This window comes from Caretta caretta, chromosome 2, assembly GCF_965140235.1.
Source record: "Caretta caretta isolate rCarCar2 chromosome 2, rCarCar1.hap1, whole genome shotgun sequence".
NCBI lineage: Eukaryota > Metazoa > Chordata > Testudines > Cheloniidae > Caretta > Caretta caretta.
The window spans coordinates 134,887,594-134,905,713 of NC_134207.1; the positions used below are offsets into that span (position 1 = coordinate 134,887,594).

The window sequence follows — 18,120 nt, forward strand, 5'->3', positions numbered from 1 at the left end:
AGGGGTCATGCCTATGGCCAGAACTCTAAGGCTTCCAGACCATGTGCTGGGCAGCTTTGTGTTTGAAACAAAGGAAATTCAAGCTGCCTGGCAAAAGACTATAAAAGGCAGCTGCATCATCTCCATTTTGTCTTCATTCCTGCTTCATACCTCTAGAGGAGCTTTGCTACAAACTGAAGCTCTGAACAAAGGACTGAATGACCCATCCAAGCTGTGGATGTGTTCCAGAGGGACTTTCAAGCCAGCAAACTTGCCAGTACTGCTAAGAACCTTATATATGGACTTTGAAGTCTTTATATGTATGTGACTGCTTTACCATTTAACAGCTCTCTTCTTGTTCTTTCTTTTTTCTTTATAATAAACCTTTAGCTTTAGATGCCAAAGGATTGGCTGGGAGCCAGTGGCGGATTTATGATTTTGCCACCCCTAGGCCCTGAAATAATTGCTGCCCCCCATATGAACTTGTTTTTAGTTATTTTACAAATTCGTGCCATCATTGGTGGTTTCAATACGCTCTATGATTGGTAGAATCGCAGTGTCCATAGACGCCGACTCCGTGGGTGCTCCTGGGCTGGAGCACCCACGGAGAAAAATTGGTGGGTGCAGAGCACCCACCAGCAGCTCCCCACCCCGCCCCAGCTCACCTCCGCTCTGACTCTGCCTCCTCCCCTGAGTGTGCTGCTGGGTGCTGCTTCTCCCCCCTCGCTGCCAGTGCTTGTGCATGAAACAGCTTTGCACGGCTGGGAGGGAGCGGAAGGAGGGGGGGTATGCCGCACACTCAGAGAAGGAGGTGGGGCTGGGGCGGGGATTTGGGGAAGGGAACCAATAGGGGTAGGGAGGAGGCGGAGTTGGGGGGGGACTTTGGGGAAGGGGTTGGAATGGGGGTGGGGGCAGGGACGTGGGGGAAGTTGGCGCCTCTGTCTGCTATTATAAATTTGCTGCCCATGCAAATTTGCTGCCCTAGGCCTAGGCCTTGTCAGCCTAGGCATTAATACACCACTGCTGGCAGCATGGTATTTTGGGTGAGATTCAACCTAATGTTGACCTGGCAATGTGGCTGGTCCTTTGGGGTTCAGAATAACATTTTGCATAGTGAGAAGAGTTTTTAAACAACACCTTACCTTACTGCACCTAGGTACTGATTGGGAGCCAGAGAACTAGAATACAATGAAGGGGGAAGTGTAATTTTTTTTTTTTTTTTTTTTTTTTTGCTTCTTGATAACCAGCGTTGGGGATCAGAAGCACAGTTTGTGACTGGTTGAAGAGTTTAACTTTAGTGTTAACCACCAGTTTTGGGACTGTCTGCTCTCCCTTTTGCAACATGCCCTGACCTTGGCATTTCCAGTAAGGGCTGCCCCAGGCACCCCTGTGCCACACTTGGGTAGGTGGGAAGATGTTTGAGGATGCTGGATGGGTGGGTGAGTACTTCAGGGTACTATGGTATCAGGATGCTGGGTTTGGTGGGTGCTGGAAATCTGGGGGCTCTTGTGGATTAATTAGTGGCTGTCTGAGGTGTGAGGTGCCAGAGGTGCTGGGGTAGCTGAAGATGCTTCTAGAATAGGTGTATGTTTACTGGTTGCCTGAATTCCTCGGACGTGTGGGATTTACTACTGGGTGCCTGGGGCCTTGCTGGGGATGGATTGGTAATGAGGTGCTTGGGCCTGTTTTCTGGGGTGTATGAAAGAGCCTGTGGCGGTATATATCCCCTCACTTTGTGCTGCTGTCAGGACAGCAAATACCTGCAGACTGGCTATAGCTATGCTTGGAAGGATTCAATTTTTGTTGGTAGATGTCAGTAAACGTCGATTTCACTGTAGGCACACAAACCGACAAGAAAATATTTCCACTGATAATCATCAACATTTACAGAGAGGCAAAGAAAAAAAATGCTACTTGAGAACTTCTTAGACTTTAATGATCTTTACTTTGTAAATTTTGGCAAATGTTGCTGACAATTTGTGTTTTAACAATCCGATCCCCTCATCCCATAATGCCCTCCACTGTGAAAATTTAAGTAAATAAGAATTGGGGGGAAATGCTTAAAACCCATAATTTTGCACAACTGTGAAAAATTTAAATCACTAAAAATTGAAAAAATGCTTTAAAATAAATGTTGATATTATCCATCGAAATTATATATATATATATTAAAAATAAGTCTGCCAAGCCTACCTACAACTCAGCTGCAGGCATTCGAATCCAGCTGAGATGTGGGTAGCCATGAAAGGGCTGCCAAACATATGAGTGTCACATGAGCTGCCCGATATTTGGAAGCTCTGTATTTTACTCTTGGTTGTGCAGCTGCTCTGTAAATTCTAGACACCTTTCAATGCACACACAGAAAGACACGCATAAATTCATGAATAACAAAGGAGCACAGAGAAAGCCAGCATTCCTCGCTGCCCATTTATACACCTGGGGTCACCAACTAAACACTCTAGTCACAGCTGGGATTTTTAAACCAATCATGTGATGGGGTGGGAAGGGTGAACTCGTCTTTTTTGAATGCGGGGAGTTAGCAGTAGTGCATGTGGTGTGTTTTATATTTAATGCACAAAACTAACATTCAGGCAAAGTACAGGTTGAGACGGAAAGCTGTTAGAACCAGGAAATGCTCTGCTCCCCCAGAGTCTCCATTTGATGGCTTTGTAAGGATGGATTATAGCTTTTTGCACATTGTAAGGTGACTTAATTTATCATCTGTTTCAGTGAGAAAGAAGTGTCCTATAGGGCTGTAAGATGCAGAGGGGTAGCAGAAAAGTAACAGATTCAGCCTCGTCTCCAAAAGAACCTGCTGCAATCCCCTAAAACAAATACTATGGGACCCATGACTCTCCCATTTCCTCTGCACCAATCCCCCCGATACAAACTCCCAGAGATATACAGGGCTCCAATTCCTTTGCAATCCCTCCCAGCCATGCTTCCCTGACAAGCCTTGTAGACCCTACTCCCATTTTGAACCAGAGTAGGTGGTAACATTTCTTTCCATTATTCTATTCTGTGGTATCACAGTGGTATTTGAGTTCTTTGACAGATGCTTTAAATCTCTTTCTTACAATGCCTCCAGACCATCTTTTCCAATCGAGTCCCAAGTCCCACAAAAATAATTCCAATCTCCCCAAGAAGACAGATTTTTTTAATTAAACAAATGTAAATTGGCTTTTGTAAATAAAGGAAAGAAACCAATATTTGAAAGATATCACTTGATAATCTCCCAACTTACTCCTGAAAAATACACCAAAATATTAGACATGGAGAGAGGAAAACAGAGGTGTCCCCAGGACTCTGTACTGTTACCAGTGCTGTTCAACATATTCATTAATGATCTGGAAAAAGGGGCAAACAGTGAGGTGGCAAAATTTCCAGACAATACAAAGATACTCAGGATAGTTAAGTCCAAAGCAGTCTATGAAGAGTTACAACGGGACCTCACAAAACTGGGTGATTGGGCAACAAAATGGCAGATGCAATTCAATATTGATAAATGCAAAGTAATGCATATGGAATTATGTTTTCCAAACTATACATATCAACCAATGAGGTCTAAATTAACTGTTACCACTCAAGAAAGATCTCGGAATCACTGTAGATAGTTCTCTGAAAATATCCACTCAATGTGCAGAGGCAGTCAAAAAAATGAACAGAATGTTGGGAATCATTAGGAAAGGGATAGATAATAAGACAGAAAATATCATATTGCCTCTATATAAACCCATTGTATGCCCACATCTTGAATACTGCATGCAGATCTGATCACTCCATCTTAAAAAAGAGAAAAGGGCAACAAAAATGATTAGGGGGCTAGAACAATTTCCATGTAAGTAGAGATTAATAAAACTAGAACTTTTCATCTTGGAAAAGAGACGACTAAGGGGGGATATGATAGAGGTCTACAAAATTATGACTGGTGTGGAGAAAGTAAATAAGGAAGTGTTATTTACTCCTTCTCGTAACACAAGAACTAGGGGTCACCAAATGAAATTAATAGGCAGCAGGTTTAAAACAAACAAAAGGAAGTATTTCTTCAAACAATGCACAGTCAACTTGTGGAACTCCTTGCCAGAGGGTTTTGTAAAGGCTAAGACTAGAACAGGGTTAAAAAAAAACTAGATAAGTTCATGGAGGATAGGTCCATCAGTGGCTATTAGCCAGGATGGGCAGGGATGCAAAACCATGCTCTTAAGTGTCACAAGTCTGTTTGCCAGAAGCTGGGAATGGGTGATAGGGGATGGATCACATGATGAGTCCCTCTGGGGCACCTAGCATTGGCCACTGTTGGAAGACCAGATGGGCTGGATGGACCATTGGTCTGACCCAGTATGGCCATTCTTATGTTCTTAAACAGTTCCCCATTTATTAGCCACACTTGTTTAGAGATTTCCCCATGCTTGTCCCAAAGCCCCACTATACACATTTAGAAACTCATTATCACACAATAATGTTGCCTCTTGAATCTCTACTTGACTTTTTTTTATTTCTATTTTCTCTCTCTTTCCCTCACTTTCCTCTTGCACATCCCCAGGAGACTGTGCTCCTAGCCACTCTGTTCTCACTATGCTGCAGCTGCATTCTCCAGTCTGCCCAGCAAAGTGAGGCGAGGCCCAAAATGGCACTAGACACTTCGTCTCCCACTCAGGTACGATCCTGATTTCACTGCTGACTTCACAGTGCTGGGCTTTGTACTAATAGAATGACATCATGGTGAGGAGACGAGGTGGGAAACTGCTTCATCTCTAAATACAGTATCTCTCTATATCATTCAAAAGGTATTTGTTGAGTAATTATGAATCAATAACATGAATCAGGTTGAGAGTTGCTGTAGAATATTACACACAGTAAGTTTCAGTAGGATTCATACAGGCCAAGATTTTCAAATATAAGTGCCTAAAAGCTGGTCTTCTCAATCCATATTTAGACAGCTAATTAAGCACAAGTGAGGAATCCTTCCTGGAGATTAACCTAAATTTCTCATCATAGAGGGCCCAGGTGGAAAAACTGCTCCCAAATCTGACAGACATCCAGGGATCCCTTGGAAGCCAAGGCCTTCTACACAGCTGTTCTGTGGCCGTCAGGAATTCATATACCACTCCCTAGCAGCAGAACCATATTGCCTGCTAGAGACTTCCCCCCTTTAGTTGCAACAATTCTTGGCAATGCCAGCATGGGATACATGAACGTTAATACAGCGAGGGGCTATTCTAATTTTTTTTAGCATCTTCTGTGGAGAGAGAAGAGGGATGTGTGACGGTGCCCCCCATAAGGCTTTATGGAAATATGCTTATGAATATATATGACATAACTCAAATATGTTCTATGCTACATATGCTATGTAACATATCTATGTAAAGGTTGTGATCTACTGAATCTATTCATCCTATTTGTATGCATTTATCATTTTTGTATTTGAAGTTATAAATATTGGCCGTGTACTGGCTTGATTTCTAAATAACCTTAGTAGAGCATTTGGTCAGTTCCTGGAGAAAGGAATTCGCAAAGTTAAGTGCCCAGTCAAGAAGCACGTAAGGCACAATGCATCTTGGAATGCTCCAATCCACATAAGAAGTCTTCCTGGAGACATTCAAGATACCATGTGGGCAGTGGCTTCTGCCTGTAAAAACTGTGAGTCATGCATGGGCTGAGTCACTTGCCCAGGTGACTCCAGAACTCCATCTTGGAGCTGGACTTTGCATTGGAAAGAGGAGGGGGTCTCCACCCACAAGAGAAAGTCTATTTAAGACCGTGGGAGACTCCTCCATTTTGTCTTCATCTGGCTAAGGAGATAGCCTCTCCACCCCCAAGGATACCTGAAAGAAACTGTGTCAGGGTTCCCTCCCCACTCTGAACTCTAGGGTACAGAGGTGAGGACCTGCATGAAAGCCCACTAAGCTCATTTCTACCAGTTTAGGTTAAAAACTTCCCAAAGGCACAAATCCTTTGTCCTTGGATGGTACACTGCCACCACCAAGTGATTTAGACAAAGAATCAGGGAAAGGACCACTTGGAATTCCTATTCCCCCAGAATATGCCCCCAAACCCTACACCCCCGTCCTGGGAAGACTTGAGAATAATATACCAACCAAATAGGTAAACCAGACTCTAAAAACAGAATTTTATTATGAGGAGAAGAAAAAGTAAAAGAAGCACCTCTGTAAAATCAGAATGGAAGGTAACTTTACAGGGTAATCAGATTCAAAACACAGAGGATTCCCCTCTAGCCAAAACTTTAAAGTTACAAAAACAGAAATAAACCTCCCTCTTAGCACAGGGAAAATTCACAAGTTGAAAACAAAAGATAATCTAACACGCCCTGCCTTATTTACTTACTCTTTCTGCAATATTTAGACTCACTTTAGGATGGTTTATAGGAGAAGGCGTTTTCTGACCTAGTACTTCTCTGCTTCCCAAGAGAACACCCAAACAAAGAGCACAAACAAAGCACCCCCCTCCCAGATTTGAAAGTATCTTCTTTCCCCATTGATCCTTTTGGTCAGGTGCCAACCAGGTTATTTGAGCTTCTTAACCCCTTACAGGTAAGGAGGCATTCTAGGCTACCCTTAGTTGTATGGTTATGACAAACTGGAACAAAGGACAGTAACTACAGGGGGTGTGAGTGCTTGCTGGACCCAGACTAGAAGGAGGCTAGTCTGTAAAAGAGAGCTTACTGGAACTGGTGAGGTTTTTATCTGTATTCAGTTTGATTAGACATAGACTTGCATGTTTTATTTTATTTTGCTTGGTAATTCACTTTGTTCTGTTTGTTATTACTTGGAACCACTTAAATCCTACTTTCTGTATTTAGTAAAATCGCTTTTTACTTATTAATTAACCCCGAGTATTAATATTAATGTATTAATACCTGGGGGGGGGGGGGGAACAGCTGTGCATACCGCTCTATCAGTGTTATAGAGAGCAAACAATTTATGAGTTTACCCTGTATAAGCTTTATACAGGGTAAACGGATTTATTTAGGGTTTGAACCCCTTGGGAGTTGGGCATCTGAGTGTTGAAGACAGGAACACTTCTGTAAGCTGCTTTCAGTTAAGCCCACAGCTGTTAGAGGACGTGGTTCAGACCTGGGTCTGGGTTTGCAGCAGGCTAGCAGGTCTGGCTCAAACCAGGCAAGGCACTGAAGTCCTAAGCTGCCAGGGCAGGAAAGCAGGAGGAGAAGTAGTCTTCGCATATCAGGTGGCAGCTCCCTAGGGGGTTTCTGTGATCCAACCCGTCACAGGGCGAATACATACGTCCCTAGGCCTGACCCTAGGCCCACTCTCTCTTCCCCTGGCCCACCTCAACTGCGCTCCACAGAGCCCTCCACTTGGTCAAGGGACAGGGGGAATGGTGTTGTGGAAGAATCCAGACCTCCTTTCCATAGTGAGGAGGTGATATCTCTGTATGGAGGAACCAACTATGCAGAAAACTAAATGGGGTTTATCTGGATCAATGGTAGGACGATGCACCTGTTATTAAGCCTAAATTTTCATTGGCTTAATTGGATCTCCTGACTTCTAGTTATACTCCTGTGACCTTGGGATCCCCTCAGTGCCAACTGGCAGAGAGCCCGCCACACTGTAACTCACATCAGGCCTGACACACTGATTCCCCCCGATACACTGTTGTAATAGTATGTATCTGAAAGGCATCATATAAGGTTTCATATGTAAACTGGTGACATGCTAATCCCCAAAATCATTGTGCAATGTACATATGGGTTGTGTACAAGGAGTGTACTGGAAATAAGTTTTTAAAATGTGTTTGGAAGGCAGTGTATAAACCCAGCCTGCACTACACAAAGGAATGCATGTTTACCCATCTGATTGGCTTGATTACAGGCAGGGGACAATGAAAGTACTTTTATTTGTAAGGCAAATAAAGCCATCAAGCTAACGAGCGGGGGAGAAGACAATTTAGCGATCACGCAGGCAGAGAGAATCTGCACCCCAGGAAGCCTTCCTGGCTCTTGAGGCAGAGACAATGGACTTTGGGTAATATAAGGGGAGCATAACAACATTTTAGTGATCCATCGCTTACGGAACACATGATATAGCACTCTGTGAGCCTGTGAAAGTTGGCTCCGCCAGCCTAGAGAGCTGGAGATGCTGATAACTTGATGCAAGTCAGAAAACTGCTTAGGCAAAGATTGTAACGTGCTAAAATTAAGTGTTAGATACTAGAATGCGTGGGGGTTTTTTGGAACCATATCTGTCTCTTTTTCTCTTGCTTAGTACCACTTACTTTGCTGTTCTTTGTTCATAAACTTTTTCTTGTTTTATTTCAAAACCATCTCAGTATTGTGTCTAAAAGTGAAGTGTGAAGCCACAACTAAACTAACTGGCTGTTGTGTGCTTTGTAGGCAGCAAACACTTTCTGAGAGTATCCAGTGAGAGGAACTGAATATAGCAGGGAGATGTCTCTGGGGGACTCGAGAACTGATTGTTACCTTCAAGGTAAGGTTGAGACTGGCAGAGTCTCTAGGAGTTTTTTGGCAAGGCAGGCAGGCTGGAGAGTCAGGGAGATGACACACAACTTAGCAGCAGAGAAGCTCTCACTTGTTGAGACAGAAGGGTATTGGTTCTGAGTGCCTTGAGCAGAACATCACAACACCTCATCCAAGATGGCTCTCTTTGGTATTTAGGCCCTTCAGATATTTGTAGTTACTTATCACAGCCCTTCTTCATCAACATTTAATTAAACTACAAATAATTAATTTTTCTAATCTTTAGTCCTATGTCAACTCTTTGAAGTCCTTAACCTTTTGGATCCTACACCCACGCAACATGGAACTTTTACTGACCTGTGCAGTGTTTCTTCTGATTTGTCAACCACTTTGTGCTGAGGAATCCAGAAGTATGTAGAAGTCCAGGTACGGCTTTACATTTTCCCCAAGCAGAACCTCATTTTCTCTTCTGTACATGGCCCAATGCTGAGGGATGCTGAGCGTCCTCAACCTCCTCCTGAAGTCAGTGAGCCCTTAGCAACAAAAGAATTGCCAGAGTGGATCAGACCTCATGTCCATCTACTCCAGTATCTTGTTTCTGATCAGGTGCTTCAGGGGAAATTGTAAGAAGCCCACAGCAGGCAGATGTGGATAATCTGCTCCCCCCATTAGGTCTTGTCCTGATCTCTAATAGTTAGAGATTGGATTAAGCCCTGAAGCATGAGGTTTAATATCTCTTCCAGAATTTTTATAATTAATTATGAGAACCCTGGATATTTCTGTCATCTATATAACCATCCAATCCCTCCATACCTCTGAGGATCAAGCCATATATTTATCACAACCACTGTATGTACTTTTTATAATTTGTCTGCACTCGGTGTTTGCTGGCAATTTAGTATCATCTGTAAATGCAATTTAGTGCTCGTTAGCCCATCTTCCAGAACTTTGTTATAAAAAATAAAAATACCTACTAGCTCTTGTATTTTTGGCTCTTGAAAACAATAATTCTACAAGTGTCATAACTGTTTAAAACAATATAAATTGACAAATACAGACACTGCTCTCTCAGGAACATGACTTTCAAGGATGGTATTTCCTGCAATGATATCATTCAAGATTTTTTCCGGATCATCTGTAGAGCATTGGATAATAGAATTACCTGCTGCACTTCTGAACTATTGTAATATTCAGAAGTACCAGTCAGAGAAAATACAATGCATAGGACAATTCTGTCTGGCTAATATATTAACTGCAGTGTTGTTGTAGCCGTGTTGGTCCCAGGATATGGGAGAGACAAGATGGATGAGATAATATCTTTTATTGGACCAGCAGAAGTTAGTCCAATAAAAGATATTATCTCACCCACCCTGTCTCAGTAATATGTTGGTGTCATTCCTGGAAGTGATCGATTTCAGGATAATTTGGGGAACAATGTAAAAGCATTGCAATAGCCACTGATGCTGCATGTGGGATGCTGGCAATCACCCGGAGGTATCAGCTAGGAATCCTTCATTTAATGTACTACTTTGACATTGTTATTCACCACATTAATCATAGGAAGGGGCGGCAATATGAAAATGTGGAGATTATTGGTAAAATAATCACCTGTAGCCCAGATTCATTTTTGGACTTAGGTTTCTTAACACTGTCAGAGTGCTGTAAAGTAGCCGCAGTGCAAATGAGACTCTGGCCCTATATTTTCTTTCACCAGAGGCCAAGCTTCCATGAAAAAGCTAACCAATTTTAACTGAGGAGAAAAAAATAGTCTTTCCTCAGTCTCTATTTCCCTCTCGCTCTCTCTGGGGTACAGTGAGAATGTGGGAACTGGATTCAATACACTTCATGTATAACCATGAGAGGGGCTCATTGTTATACTACTCATGTTCCACTGCATTTTTTTAACACACTTAAAGGCAAACATGTCAGGAATGTATGCAATCTAAAATGGGAGAAGAAGGTGAGATTATTTTAACCTTAAAAATGACAAAAGAATGATTGGTTAGCCATTAGATTATTTTAGCCCACTTTATAGAGTCACAGTAGAATGGTGAATCTACAGATACCAGGGCCAAAGTGTTCACAGGACATGAATAAATAGCACAGTAATAGATCACTGTAATAGATTTTACAGAAGTACAAAACCCAGACTCCTTTGCTTTCCGATCAGAGGAAGTCAACACAAATTGAACTTTATATATCAAAGTTGTACTGACGATTGATCCATGCTATGCTATATATCCTCAATATCATGCATAACGCTTAATTTTAAGCAATGCATTCATAAATATGCCTACAAATCAAAATATAGGCTTAAGAACTTAAATAAAGACTAGGAAGTCTTTCTAATACTAAAATTTTCAACCCTGCAGAGCAATGATGTGCAACAGTCATATAAAACAACTGCTGGAACTGACTTGTCACAAGATATTCTACTGATTTATATTGTAATCGTTGAGTGCCGGTTGGTTAGATTAGGAAAAAAGAAAAAGAAAGAATGTAGGGAGAAAAATAACTGTGGTACATAAAGTTCTGGTTCTGAAACTTCTGATCAGATCAGATTCATATTCACTTTTTGCAAAATCAAAACCTTTAAATATTCTCTTTCCTCTGCTCCTCTCGTTGTTCTACACATAGAGAAGATGGAAGTAATTCAAACCGGCAGCTGCAGGCAAATTTCATGGTAAAAATAGGAACTAAGAGCTTGGAGCTGATTCACAAGATAATTTCTTTAGCACTGAGGTTTATGCTCAGAAAACAGATTAGTGGAGCTTTTAGTTCACTGGATGAAGTCCGGAAGAATCAATTATGAAAAATGAGATTTTTCATAAAGGGCATATAATGCCCAACATTATTGCAAAATCTCTGTTTCTTTCCTAACATTTTGGATATTTATAATTTAATACGTTTGCTCCCAAACCATCCACAGGACAGTGCTCTGGTTTCCTCCTGCGCAGGAAGAAAAACTCCAACAGATGAAAACTCAAAAGCAGGGATGGTCAAAATGTTTCAAAAATTCAAAATGTCAGTTAAAATATTTCCTGAAAAAAGAAGACAAGACACTAGGGATAATTCCATGCCTTTCTTCTAATCCTGGAAAATCTCTGTGACAGATGTGACAATGTCCTGCCCAAATCTTATTGAATTAAGTTTAAGTATTTTAAGAGTTCATTATATTAAGAATGCAAACGTTTCTGAACTAATGAGGGATTGTATATATTTCCATGGGGGACAGGGTCCACAGCCCCCCAACAAGTAAGAACAGTGCATGCGGGGCAGGTAGGCAAATTCATGTTGTAACATCTCAAGAGAGCTATCACTACCTGGAGAGAAGTTCACATATAGTGGTTCAAACTGGATCCTCCAGGGACCAAAAGACAAAGAAGGGATTTCTGGTTAAATAGCCTGAGTTAAAACTGACTCAAGGCCCTCTTTCTGATCCAGCAAACAAACAGAACCTCAGGTCAAAGGGGATGCCAAACCTCAGGGAAGAGTTTGAAGGACTTTGGCCTTCAGAGCCCACATAAGACTGAGGTGTTTGTTCTTAGCTGAAGTTGAGATGAATGTGCGACCACAGGAAAAAACCCTGTGTTGAAGAGCTGTTCACAGGCCAGAGCCCTTGTTGGAGTGAGGGGGTGATCTATGGTGAGCTTATTAGCATGCATGTAGGTTCTTTGATTGTTTTAGTATGTTTTCTCTTTAATTCTTATACCTTAAGAATAAATGTGCTTGCTTAGAACTGTATGGTAACTTACCTATGGCAATTACACTGTGTAGCATGTCTGAGGAGAGCAGCAAAGCAGGTATGCCTAGACAGTCCATCATTTGTTGGGGATATGACAGTATTGTCAGGGAACTGCACAGCCTGGAAATACCTGGTCAGGAGGGAGAAAGACACAGGACCCTAGAGTGGATGCCCTTGCTGGACCATAGAGGGGGAATACAGGTGCAGATGCCCTAAACTGTGACAATCACTGAGGCGAAGCAGATGGCCATGGAGAGTAAACTTTTTACTCAACTCATTTTAGCAGTTGAATCGAACTCACACCACACAAGCTGAAACTTTCATACCAAAGTGACACAAGGGCAGGACTGTATTAGGAAAAACAACCAACAGAAAGGTATGCACACATGAATATGTAGCTATTAAGCATACCTATACCCACAAACAGTCAGACACTTGTGATTCTGCTAGGCCCTTACACAGGTGGATATTAGGGGGAGAAGGCGTAAAGAGCCTCCTTTGCCCACACCTCCTTTCACAACCCACATAAGAGCTATGCAAATTGTCTTCCCTGTGTTCAGAGACTGCTCTGTAATTACTCCCTGAGGACACAGCAAAGAGAGGTAAGGGATGGAGATTTTCAGCAAGTAAGTGGAGCAATGACTCTTCCCCCACACTCAGTTGAACTGGCCAGCTACACAGTAAGGAACATGCTAAAGTAGTATGGTAGCTGTGCCCTTTTCCTATGCTTTGATGAACTCTTCTCCGAGGCAGAATGACTCTTGTGTTCCCCCGGGAGTGAGTGTAAATCTGCTTTTATGCTACTCTGCGCCACCCCCAATGCAGGACTGTGCCTAACAGGAACAATCTCATTTTAAAATGTATAACGAGATCTTGCAAACTGCAGTATTTAATCATAAGGTTTGAGTATCAGATAGTAATGTTAAGGAATCTTAATACAATGGAATACTAACCTTGTTTTCAGTCTTAAAGAGAAACATGACAAAGGCCAATCAAATAGCAGTCAATAAAATGGATTAAGAAAATGAAATATATGATGTATCGAGTAAAGACAAGACAGATGGACATTATCAAGGTATAGAAGATCAGGGGACCTGTGTATGCTGTTTGTTGACAGAAAGGTTTTTGATTCTTAAGTCACAGAAATAATAATGCAAATATCTAGTGGAATACATTCAACCATAGAAGTTTAGGGAAATACTGTAGAATTCCCTCCACCCCATTCATTTAATTCTACTTTAAGCCTTGATCTATTTTGTAACAATGGACCACAGCTGCTTATATGCAGGATAAATCTGGAAATAAGACTAGTGCAATGTCAGCATTTGGAGCGATAAACTCTAGGTTTCTAGTGTCTCTACAAAAGGTATGTTTAATTGTCTCCTGAGGAGACAAGACATAACAAGATTAAACAATGATCATTTTATTACTATTTATTACTCAAAGATCACTTCAGAAATTTAAACTCCAGCAAATAATCATCTCCAAACTTGTTTACAAAACTTGTCCACCACTGTTTCCCTGGGCTTTAAAATGTAATGAGTCTGAAATACTGCACTGATGCTGGATTTTGAAGTGATATAAAAGAAATATATTGTAGGTATTAATCCTGCATTGATAGGATGTGAAGCAACAAAATGGCCTAATAAATCTTTTCAAACCTGGAATTCTATATTCTTTGCTAGCTATTAGCTGCTCAGAGTATGTAGGGAGCACAACACACTGGGTCTATTCTCAACAACTGCTTCTTTATTAACTTACAAAATAGGCCCCAGGGAGCAGACTAGGGTTGCCAACCCTCCCACTTTGACCGGGAGTCTCCTGGAATCAGGATGTATCTCCTGAAGGCTACTGAAGCCAATCCAGGAGATTTTAGGCTGCTAGAAGTCAGGTGGTGCAGCAGGGCTAAGGCAGGCTCCCTACCTGCCCTGGCTCCGTGCAGCTCCCAGAAGCGATGACATGTCCAGCAATGGTGCCTAGGAGGAGGCATGGCCAGGGCGGGGGTCTCTGCGTGCTGCCCCGCCCCGAGCACCAACTCCGCAGCTCCCATTGGCTGGGAATGGGGAACGGGAATGGGAGCTGTGGGGGCAGTACTTGCAAGTAAGGGCAGCAAACAGAACCACCAGGCTGCCCGTGAGCCTAGGAGCTGCTGCCAGACATGCCACTGCTTCCGGGAACCAGCCAAGGTAAGCAATGCCCAGCTGAAGCCTGCACCCTGAACCCCTGCCCAAACCCCAATCCCCTGCCCCAGCCCTGAGCCCACTCCCACACCCAAACTCCCTCCCAGAGCCTGCACCCCAAACCCACTTCCCCAGGTTGGAACCCCCTCCTGCACCCCAACCCCCTGCCCCAGCCCTGAGTCCTCTCCCTGAGCCCCCTCCTGCACCCAAACGCCCTTCCAGAGCCCGCATGCCAAAAACCATCCTGTACCCTAACCCCCTGCCCCAAGCTCAGCCCAGAGCCCCCTCCCACACTCTGAACCCCTCGGCCCCACCCCCCCAGCTCAGAGCCCGCACCCCATCCCACACCCCTGCCCCAACCCGGTGAAAGTGAGTTAGGGTGAGGGAGAGCACATGATGGAGGGAGGGGGGCTGGAATGAGTGTGGGTGGGGCCTTGGAGAAGGGGCAGGGGCGTGGCCTTGGATCAGGGATGGGGTAGGGGTGGGGCAAGGGTGTTTGGGTTTGTGCAGTTAGACCGCTGGCAACCCAAGACCAGGCAAAACTCCCTGAAATACATGTTTAGGGACTATCCTAAAATAACTATCCTGAACCCCCAAGATACATCCTCAAAGTTCAACCAAAATTCCTTGATAGGAAAATCAACACCTCAATATAGTAACTAGAACTCTAACTAGAGGTGCAGGGTAGGCTACCCAACCTCATGTGGTAAAAAAGGAAAAGGAAGATTACTCTGTCCCAAGTCACACACCCATGCACATACACTCTATCTACAGACTTAAGTGGGCAGGGGACTTGTGTCATCTTGTGGATTGGCAGCAGACTGGGGTAGATGTTCCTGGTGTGCCAGGACAGGCAGTTATTTCACAGGGGCCTCAGGACTGAGATTTCCTCAAGAGGTCCATTCCAGTACCTGCTTCTACAGTAGACTACCTCCCCCAACTCTGAGCTTGGGTAAATCACAGAAACAGTAGAGGCTGCTGATCCACCATCACAGCTGGAGATGGTGAGTCCTCAGAACCTGACTCAGGTTCCTGGCATTCTCCACAGGAAAGAAGAAGATTGATATGCCATCTTCTACAGCAACCTGACCTGTAGCTTTTACGATTGTGCCAAGCAACCACTTAGGCATTCCCACAAAACTGAGAACCCTAAAAGTACTCTAGGAGACAAAAAGCAAGTGCCCTGTTGATGGTTATGATTGTGTTTCATATTTTGTTAATGTTGACACACCTATTTCTGCAGGCAAGGTTTCAAGAAACTCCAGCAAGTTTATATCAGTTGCCTCATCAGTAGTTCTGCAGGCAATACCACCATCATGGCATGAGGGGCTGTTCTATAATTACTCAAAAACTGAGACAGCCTGGTCCACAGCAACCCCTCAATTAGCTTCCTCAGTCCATTCTTAAAAGACTGAACCACGCTTTCTGCCAATCCATGTATGGGTGGGTGGTAGGGAGCAGATGTTATGCGTTTCATCTCATTGGCCCTCAAAAAGGCCTGGAATTCTTTCCTGGTAAAGACACTAGCATTGTCAGAATCCATGGTCTCAGGCAATCCATGTGTGCTAAACGAGAAACAAAGCTCCTCAATAGTTACAGATGAAGTAGCTCCTCTGACTGGAATGACTTCCATCAACTTAGAATACACATCCACCTCTACAAGGAATATTGACCTAAGGACAGGAACAGTATAGTTGATGAGTTGTCTGATCCAAGGCTTCCTAGCCATTCCCATGGTAATAAATTTGCTACTGGAGGCAATTTTCTTAACTGCTGCCATGTGCGTCAGCCCAGTAATACTTGCTCTATCTCGCCTGTGCCATCAGATGTAACTTCTGGCCAGAGTTTTCATTTAGATTATCCCAGGGTAAGCTCTGTGCAGTTCCTGCAGTATTAACTTTCTTGCCTGGAGAAATATTATGACTCCTGATCCCCAGAGGAGAACACTGCTTTGGAGACTTAGTTCTCCATGCCTGTGAAAATCTGCTTAGTGGAGCTTCTTGCACTCCAGCTAAAGCTAGCAACCCTTCTTGAGGTACAAGAGGGTCTTCTGGTGTTCTACCCACCAGGAGCCAACTGTGGCTATCTGCATTAGCAATTGCCAGTCCAGGCTTATAGATCAGCTATTATTGGTAGGCTGTTATCAATAATTCCCAACATTGCAAGCATACAGAAGCCAAAGGGGAAATAGATTTGGCTTTCCCCAGAAGTCCTAAAACTGGCTTATGGTCAGTTGTTATAGTGAATTGTTGCCAATAGACATCTTGATAGAACTTCCTGACAGCAAAGACAATAGCCAAACTTTCCTTATCTAACTGGAAATGCCATTGTTCTGCTGACAATAAGGAGCATGAGGCATAGCAGAGTGGCCCCTGTCAGCCCCCTGCAGTACTTTTTTAATGCAAAAGTACTGCACACTGTAGCGTGAAGTATCACAAGTAACCGGGCATGCTTGGGGTCAAAATGCACCAGGAGTTTGGCTGACTTCAGAAGTTCTTTGGTTTCTTTGAAGGTGATCTCCTGATCCTTACCCCCAATGCCATTCTGATACTTTTATTAGCAATGCACGAAGGGAGGTCAAGTGGCATAAACAGATTTTTTTAAGAATTGTCCAAAATAATTTTAAAAAGCCAAGGTATGCCTTGAGCTTACTCAAGTTTTTTGGAACTGGTGTTTCTCTGATGGCTTTAACCTTTTTTCCTAGTGATTGCAGTCCTTTCCCCAAAACACAATATCCTAACTAAACCACCTCCTGGCCATGAAAACACACTTCAAGTGCTTGAGTGACAACCAGCTTCCCTTTACCTTTGTAGGACTTTGTCTAGGTACCACAGATGTTCCACTTCTGTCTCTCCTATCAGAAGAGCATTGTCTAGGTATACCACAACATGGCACAGTCCAACCAATAACCCTTCCATGATCCTTTGGAAGATAGCACAAGCAGAGAAAATCCTTAATGGTAAGCAGGCAGTGGCAACTTACTGTATGGTGATCAGTTGGCAAGAGCAAATGGGACAAGTGCCCAATTTTGCCAAAAAAGCCAGGACGTCTGGGGCCAAAATGGGACATATGGTCACCCTAGGCCAGGGGTCCACAAACTTTTTCAGTCACACTCCCCATTACCTCGTTCATCTCCCCTGCCATCCCCCTCCCCTGCAGGAGCCAGGGCCAGGAATGGGGCCAGGGCCTACAGTTTGGGGCTGTGAGTGGGGCTGTAGCTGGGAGCAGAGTCATAGCTGGGGCTGGGGGCAGGGCTTGGGTGGGGCCAGAGCAGAGGTGTGGGTAGGGCTGGGCCCTGCTGCACCCCCCCACACCTGACTGTTCCTCCATGTCTCCCTAGGGGGCCATGCCCCACAGTTTGGGGACCACTTCCTTAGGCTGTGGTAAGAGCTGGCCAGGGAGCTCAGGAAGCTGTGGGGAGCCCTGGACCCTGCACCTGCCTTGGGCCGGGGAGTCTGAGAGCAGCCCCAGCCCATGACCCGCAGGGCTCCCTGGACAGTTCTTACCATGGTCTGGCTACGCCAAGGAGTGGGGCCTTGGTGGGAAGGGAAGGAGCCAGGGTAGGGCCCCATGGAAGAGGGGGGTTGTGGGAGGCCCAAATGTTCTTTGTACCCAGGGCCTCAATATATCTTCATCCCCCTCTGTAAGCGGGTATACTGATAGAGCCCCTTACGTGTGTTCATAGTGCCAAACCCTCCAAGTGTTCCTCCAGACTAGCGATTGGGAAGTATGCAACATATCTAGCTTGGTAAACAATACTT

At 43.9% G+C, this 18,120-nt stretch overlaps 1 long non-coding RNA gene across 1 annotated transcript in view; it reads left to right on the forward strand.

Annotated features, from left to right (window-relative positions):
• Positions 1 to 18,120, forward strand: part of LOC142071099 (uncharacterized) — a 130,655-nt gene that overhangs the window by 107,011 nt on the left and 5,524 nt on the right. Inside the window, exon 2 of the long non-coding RNA XR_012667075.1 lies at positions 8,351 to 8,444. This is a non-coding gene — a long non-coding RNA (uncharacterized LOC142071099). The remainder of the gene's footprint in view (positions 1 to 8,350; positions 8,445 to 18,120) is intronic.